Genomic DNA, 8,586 nt, shown 5'->3' with positions numbered 1-8,586 from the left:
TGAATCTTCGGATTGTCCTGGAGTGGATGCGGTGGTGGATCGGTTGCATCGGATTTGGGGACAAGTGGTGGATAATTTGGAATTGTCCCAGGAGAGGACTCAGCAGTTTGCTAACCGTCGTCGTCGTGTTGGTCCCCACTTTCGCGTTGGGGACTTGGTGTGGTTGTCTTCCCGTTTTGTCCCTATGAGGGTTTCTTCTCCCAAATTTAAGCCTCGGTTCATCGGTCCTTATAGGATTTTGGAGATTCTTAACCCTGTTTCCTTTCGTTTGGACCTCCCGGCATCTTTCGCTATCCATAATGTGTTCCATCGGTCGTTGTTGCGGAGATATGAGGTACCGGTGGTTCCTTCTACTGAACCTCCTGCATCTGTGCTGGTGGAGGGTGAATTGGAGTACGTCGTGGAGAAGATCTTGGACTCCCGTATTTCCAGATGGAGACTTCAATATCTGGTTAAATGGAAAGGCTATGGTCAGGAAGATAATTCTTGGGTAACTGCCTCTGATGTTCATGCCTCGGATTTGGTTCGTGCCTTTCATAGGGCTCATCCAGATCGCCCTGGCGGTTCTTGTGAGGGTTCGGTGCCCCCTCCTTAAGGGGAGGGTACTGTTGTGTATCCGCTTTTTGGGCTCCCCTGGTGGTTGCTGGTGGTACTGGTGACTTGTTTGCACTTTGCTTCTTCTGTTCACCTGCTTCCATCAGTGTTTGGGAGTTTCCTATTTAGCCTTGCTCTCCAGTCATTTCCTTGCCGGTCATCATTGTAACCAGAGCCTTCGGTTGCATGTTCCTGCTACTAGTCTGCTGATCAGCTAAGTGGACTTTGTCCTTTTGTTTTGTACCTTTTGTCCAGTTTGCAGTTTTTGTAATCCTCTGTAGCTGGAAGCTCTTGCGGGCTGAAATTGCCACTCCTGTGTCATGAGTTGACACAGGAGTCTTAAAGTAATTTCAGGATGGTTTTTGAAAGGGTTTTCAGTTGACCGTGAAGTCCTCTTTTGTATCCTTCTGCTATCTAGTAAGTGGACCTCTCTTTGCTAAATCTACTTTCATACTGTGTATGTCTTTTCCTCTTAATTCACCGTTATTACATGTGGGGGGCTGCTATCATCTTTTGGGGTATTTCCCTAGAGGTAAGCCAGGTCTGTTTCTTCCTCTACCAGGCGTAGTTAGTCCTCCGGCTGGCGCGTGGCATATAGGAAGCCGTAGGTATGCTCCCTGGCTACTGTTAGTTGTGTAGTAGATTTAGCTCACGGTCAACTCGAGTTTCCATCACCCGAGAGCTCGTTCGTTACTTATGTGTTTTTTACGTTCCCTTGCCATTGGGAACCATGACAGCATGACCGGCCCACAAAGTGTTAATTGTTTGGGCTGAAGCAGGAGAAAAAGAAGTGTTGAAGGGAAATTTTTTTTTTTTCTTTCCCTCAGAGTTTTGCTGCCTAGCCCTTAATTGCTGTCTAGCTGCTTCTTACCTCCTCTTAACCCTTGAATGGCTCTGACCTTAGCTGTTTAACATGGATGTCCAGAGTTTGGCTGCAGGTTTAAATAATCTTGCTACGAAGGTTCAAAATTTACAAGATTTTGTTATACATGCTCCTATTTCTGAACCTAAAATCCCTACACCAGAGGTGTTTTCCGGAGATAGATCTCGGTTTTTGAATTTCAAATATAATTGTAAATTATTCCTTTCTCTCAGACCTCACTCCTCAGGAGATCCTGTCCAGCAGGTTAAGATTGTAATCTCTTTGCTGCGAGGTGACCCTCAAAATTGGGCATTTTCATTGGCACCAGGGGATCCTGCGTTGCTCAATGTGGATGCGTTTTTCCTGGCTTTAGGGTTGCTTTATGAGGAACCTAATTTGGAGATTCAAGCTGAAAAAGCTTTGATAGCCCTATCTCAAGGGCAAGATGAAGTGGAGATATACTGCCAAAAATTTCGTAGGTGGTCTGTGCTTACTCAGTGGAATGAGTGCGCCTTAGCGGCAAATTTCAGAGAGGGCCTTTCTGATGCCGTTAAAGATGTTATGGTCGGGTTCCCTGCGCCTACAGGTCTGAATGAGTCCATGACAATGGCAATTCAGATTGATCGGCGTTTGCGGGAGCGCAAACCCGTGCACCATTTGGCGGTATCTTCTGAAGAGACGCCAGAGAAAATGCAATGTGACAGAGTTATGTCCAGAAGCGAGCGGCAGAATTATAGGCGTAAAAATGGGTTATGCTTCTATTGTGGTGATTCTGCTCATGTTATATCGGCATGCTCTAAGCATACTAGGAAGGTTGACAAGTCCATTTCAATTGGCACTTTACAGTCCAAATTTATTTTGTCTGTAACCTTGATTTGTTCATTATCAGTTATTACCGTGGATGCTTATGTGGACTCGGGCGCCGCTCTGAGTCTTATGGACTGGTCCTTTGCCAGGCGCTGTGGGTTTGATTTAGAGCCTCTGGAAGTCCCTATACCTCTGAAGGGTATTGATTCTACACCTTTGGCTTGTAATAAACCACAGTTCTGGACGCAAGTGACTATGCGTATGACTCCAGACCATCAGGAGGTGATTCGCTTCCTTGTGTTGTACAATTTACATGATGTTTTGGTGCTTGGATTACCATGGTTACAGTCTCATAACCTAGTCCTTGACTGGAAGGCTATGTCTGTGTTAAGCTGGGGATGTCGGGGGGCTCATGGGGACACTCCTATGGTGTCCATTTCGTCATCTATTCCATCTGAGATTCCGGCATTTTTGTCTGATTATCGTGATATTTTTGAAGAGCCTAAGATTGGTTCACTCCCTCCTCACAGGGATTGTGATTGCGCCATAGATCTGATTCCTGGCAGTAAATTTCCAAAGGGTCGTTTGTTTAACCTATCTGTACCTGAACATGCTGCTATGCGCGAGTATATTAAGGAGTCCCTGGAAAAGGGACATATTCGTCCTTCTTCATCACCTTTAGGAGCCGGTTTTTTCTTTGTCTCTAAAAAGGATGGCTCTCTGAGGCCTTGTATTGATTATCGTCTCCTGAATAAAATTACAGTCAAATATCAGTATCCGTTGCCTTTGCTGACTGATTTGTTTGCTCGCATAAGGGGGGCTAAGTGGTTCTCTAAGATTGATCTTCGTGGGGCGTATAATTTGGTGCGAATTAAGCAGGGGGATGAGTGGAAGACCGCATTTAATACGCCTGAGGGCCATTTTGAGTATTTGGTAATGCCTTTCGGCCTTTCTAATGCACCTTCTGTCTTTCAGTCCTTAATGCATGATATTTTCCGGGAATATTTGGATAAATTTATGATTGTGTACTTGGATGATATTTTGATTTTTTCTGATGACTGGGAGTCTCATGTTCAGCAGGTCAGGAGGGTTTTTCAGGTTTTGCGGGAGAATTCTTTGTGTGTAAAGGGTTCAAAGTGTGTTTTTGGGGTTCAAAAAATTTCATTTTTGGGGTATATTTTTTCCCCTTCTTCTATTGAGATGGACCCTGTCAAGGTTCGGGCTATTTACGACTGGACGCAGCCTACTTCTCTGAAGAGTCTCCAGAAATTCTTGGGCTTTGCTAATTTTTATCGTCGATTTATAGCTGGTTTTTCTGGCGTTGCTAAACCTCTGACGGATTTGACTAAAAAGGGTGCTGATGTTGCCAATTGGTCCCCTGCTGCCGTGGAGGCCTTTCGGGAGCTTAAGCGCCGCTTTTTGTCTGCCCCTGTGTTGCGCCAGCCTGATGTTTCTCTTCCCTTTCAGGTTGAGGTCGATGCTTCCGAGATCGGAGCGGGGGCGGTTTTGTCGCAGAAAAGTTCCGACTGCTCAGTGATGAGACCTTGTGCGTTCTTTTCGTGAAAATTTTCGGCCTCCGAGCGAAACTATGATGTTGGTAATCGGGAGCTTTTGGCCATGAAGTGGGCATTTGAGGAGTGGCGTCATTGGCTTGAGGGTGCCAGACATCAGGTGGTAGTTTTGACTGATCACAAGAATTTAATTTATTTGGAGTCTGCCAGGCGCCTGAATCCTAGACAGGCACGTTGGTCGTTGTTCTTTTCCCGGTTTAATTTTGTGGTCTCGTACTTACCGGGTTCTAGGAATGTGAAAGCAGATGCTCTTTCTAGGAGTTTTGAGCCTGACTCTCCTGGGAATTCTGAACCTGCTGGTGTCCTTAAGGATGGAGTGGTTTTGTCTGCTGTCTCTCCAGATTTGCGACGTGCTTTGCAAGAATTTCAGGCGGATAGACCTGATCGTTGTCCGTCTGGTAGACTGTTTGTTCCTGACGAGTGGACCACTAGAGTCATCTCGGAAGTTCATTCTTCTACTCTGGCAGGTCATCCGGGAATTTTTGGCACCAGAGATTTGGTGGCTAGATCCTTCTGGTGGCCTTCCCTGTCTCGAGATGTGCGTGTTTTTGTGCAGTCTTGCGATGTGTGTGCTCGGGCCAAGCCTTGTTGTTCTAGGGCTAGTGGGTTGTTGTTGCCCCTGCCTATTCCGAAGAGGCCTTGGACGCACATCTCTATGGACTTTATCTCGGATCTCCCTGTTTCTCAGAAGATGTCTGTCATCTGGGTGGTGTGTGACCGTTTTTCTAAAATGGTTCATTTGGTGCCATTGCCTAAGTTGCCTTCCTCATCTGAGTTGGTCCCTCTGTTTTTTCAAAATGTGGTTCGCTTGCATGGTATTCTGGAAAACATCGTTTCTGACAGGGGTACCCAGTTCGTGTCTAGATTTTGGCGGGCAGTTTGTGCCAGGTTGGGCATTGATTTGTCCTTTTCGTCTGCATTCCATCCTCAGACCAATGGCCAGACGGAGCGAACTAATCAAACTTTGGAGACTTATTTGAGGTGTTTTGTGTCTGCGGATCAGGATGATTGGGTTGCCTTTCTGCCGTTGGCGGAGTTTGCTCTTAATAATCGGGCTAGTTCTGCCACTTTGGTTTCTCCTTTCTTTTGCAATTCAGGGTTTCATCCGCGTTTTTCATCTGGTCAGGTTGAATCTTCGGATTGTCCTGGAGTGGATGCGGTGGTGGATCGGTTGCATCGGATTTGGGGACAAGTGGTGGATAATTTGGAATTGTCCCAGGAGAGGACTCAGCAGTTTGCTAACCGTCGTCGTCGTGTTGGTCCCCACTTTCGCGTTGGGGACTTGGTGTGGTTGTCTTCCCGTTTTGTCCCTATGAGGGTTTCTTCTCCCAAATTTAAGCCTCGGTTCATCGGTCCTTATAGGATTTTGGAGATTCTTAACCCTGTTTCCTTTCGTTTGGACCTCCCGGCATCTTTCGCTATCCATAATGTGTTCCATCGGTCGTTGTTGCGGAGATATGAGGTACCGGTGGTTCCTTCTACTGAACCTCCTGCATCTGTGCTGGTGGAGGGTGAATTGGAGTACGTCGTGGAGAAGATCTTGGACTCCCGTATTTCCAGATGGAGACTTCAATATCTGGTTAAATGGAAAGGCTATGGTCAGGAAGATAATTCTTGGGTAACTGCCTCTGATGTTCATGCCTCGGATTTGGTTCGTGCCTTTCATAGGGCTCATCCAGATCGCCCTGGCGGTTCTTGTGAGGGTTCGGTGCCCCCTCCCTAAGGGGAGGGTACTGTTGTGTATCCGCTTTTTGGGCTCCCCTGGTGGTTGCTGGTGGTACTGGTGACTTGTTTGCACTTTGCTTCTTCTGTTCACCTGCTTCCATCAGTGTTTGGGAGTTTCCTATTTAGCCTTGCTCTCCAGTCATTTCCTTGCCGGTCATCATTGTAACCAGAGCCTTCGGTTGCATGTTCCTGCTACTAGTCTGCTGATCAGCTAAGTGGACTTTGTCCTTTTGTTTTGTACCTTTTGTCCAGTTTGCAGTTTTTGTAATCCTCTGTAGCTGGAAGCTCTTGCGGGCTGAAATTGCCACTCCTGTGTCATGAGTTGACACAGGAGTCTTAAAGTAATTTCAGGATGGTTTTTGAAAGGGTTTTCAGTTGACCGTGAAGTCCTCTTTTGTATCCTTCTGCTATCTAGTAAGTGGACCTCTCTTTGCTAAATCTACTTTCATACTGTGTATGTCTTTTCCTCTTAATTCACCGTTATTACATGTGGGGGGCTGCTATCATCTTTTGGGGTATTTCCCTAGAGGTAAGCCAGGTCTGTTTCTTCCTCTACCAGGCGTAGTTAGTCCTCCGGCTGGCGCGTGGCATATAGGAAGCCGTAGGTATGCTCCCTGGCTACTGTTAGTTGTGTAGTAGATTTAGCTCACGGTCAACTCGAGTTTCCATCACCCGAGAGCTCGTTCGTTACTTATGTGTTTTTTACGTTCCCTTGCCATTGGGAACCATGACAGCATGACCGGCCCACAAAGTGTTAATTGTTTGGGCTGAAGCAGGAGAAAAAGAAGTGTTGAAGGGAAATTTTTTTTTTTTCTTTCCCTCAGAGTTTTGCTGCCTAGCCCTTAATTGCTGTCTAGCTGCTTCTTACCTCCTCTTAACCCTTGAATGGCTCTGACCTTAGCTGTTTAACATGGATGTCCAGAGTTTGGCTGCAGGTTTAAATAATCTTGCTACGAAGGTTCAAAATTTACAAGATTTTGTTATACATGCTCCTATTTCTGAACCTAAAATCCCTACACCAGAGGTGTTTTCCGGAGATAGATCTCGGTTTTTGAATTTCAAATATAATTGTAAATTATTCCTTTCTCTCAGACCTCACTCCTCAGGAGATCCTGTCCAGCAGGTTAAGATTGTAATCTCTTTGCTGCGAGGTGACCCTCAAAATTGGGCATTTTCATTGGCACCAGGGGATCCTGCGTTGCTCAATGTGGATGCGTTTTTCCTGGCTTTAGGGTTGCTTTATGAGGAACCTAATTTGGAGATTCAAGCTGAAAAAGCTTTGATAGCCCTATCTCAAGGGCAAGATGAAGCGGAGATATACTGCCAAAAATTTCGTAGGTGGTCTGTGCTTACTCAGTGGAATGAGTGCGCCTTAGCGGCAAATTTCAGAGAGGGCCTTTCTGATGCCGTTAAAGATGTTATGGTCGGGTTCCCTGCGCCTACAGGTCTGAATGAGTCCATGACAATGGCAATTCAGATTGATCGGCGTTTGCGGGAGCGCAAACCCGTGCACCATTTGGCGGTATCTTCTGAAGAGACGCCAGAGAAAATGCAATGTGACAGAGTTATGTCCAGAAGCGAGCGGCAGAATTATAGGCGTAAAAATGGGTTATGCTTCTATTGTGGTGATTCTGCTCATGTTATATCGGCATGCTCTAAGCATACTAGGAAGGTTGACAAGTCCATTTCAATTGGCACTTTACAGTCCAAATTTATTTTGTCTGTAACCTTGATTTGTTCATTATCAGTTATTACCGTGGATGCTTATGTGGACTCGGGCGCCGCTCTGAGTCTTATGGACTGGTCCTTTGCCAGGCGCTGTGGGTTTGATTTAGAGCCTCTGGAAGTCCCTATACCTCTGAAGGGTATTGATTCTACACCTTTGGCTTGTAATAAACCACAGTTCTGGACGCAAGTGACTATGCGTATGACTCCAGACCATCAGGAGGTGATTCGCTTCCTTGTGTTGTACAATTTACATGATGTTTTGGTGCTTGGATTACCATGGTTACAGTCTCATAACCTAGTCCTTGACTGGAAGGCTATGTCTGTGTTAAGCTGGGGATGTCGGGGGGCTCATGGGGACACTCCTATGGTGTCCATTTCGTCATCTATTCCATCTGAGATTCCGGCATTTTTGTCTGATTATCGTGATATTTTTGAAGAGCCTAAGATTGGTTCACTCCCTCCTCACAGGGATTGTGATTGCGCCATAGATCTGATTCCTGGCAGTAAATTTCCAAAGGGTCGTTTGTTTAACCTATCTGTACCTGAACATGCTGCTATGCGCGAGTATATTAAGGAGTCCCTGGAAAAGGGACATATTCGTCCTTCTTCATCACCTTTAGGAGCCGGTTTTTTCTTTGTCTCTAAAAAGGATGGCTCTCTGAGGCCTTGTATTGATTATCGTCTCCTGAATAAAATTACAGTCAAATATCAGTATCCGTTGCCTTTGCTGACTGATTTGTTTGCTCGCATAAGGGGGGCTAAGTGGTTCTCTAAGATTGATCTTCGTGGGGCGTATAATTTGGTGCGAATTAAGCAGGGGGATGAGTGGAAGACCGCATTTAATACGCCTGAGGGCCATTTTGAGTATTTGGTAATGCCTTTCGGCCTTTCTAATGCACCTTCTGTCTTTCAGTCCTTAATGCATGATATTTTCCGGGAATATTTGGATAAATTTATGATTGTGTACTTGGATGATATTTTGATTTTTTCTGATGACTGGGAGTCTCATGTTCAGCAGGTCAGGAGGGTTTTTCAGGTTTTGCGGGAGAATTCTTTGTGTGTAAAGGGTTCAAAGTGTGTTTTTGGGGTTCAAAAAATTTCATTTTTGGGGTATATTTTTTCCCCTTCTTCTATTGAGATGGACCCTGTCAAGGTTCGGGCTATTTACGACTGGACGCAGCCTACTTCTCTGAAGAGTCTCCAGAAATTCTTGGGCTTTGCTAATTTTTATCGTCGATTTATAGCTGGTTTTTCTGGCGTTGCTAAACCTCTGACGGATTTGACTAAAAAGGGTGCTGA

Source organism: Ranitomeya variabilis, chromosome 1 (genome assembly GCF_051348905.1).
Source record: "Ranitomeya variabilis isolate aRanVar5 chromosome 1, aRanVar5.hap1, whole genome shotgun sequence".
Taxonomy (NCBI): Eukaryota; Metazoa; Chordata; class Amphibia; order Anura; family Dendrobatidae; genus Ranitomeya; species Ranitomeya variabilis.
This window is presented reverse-complemented; position numbering follows the sequence as displayed.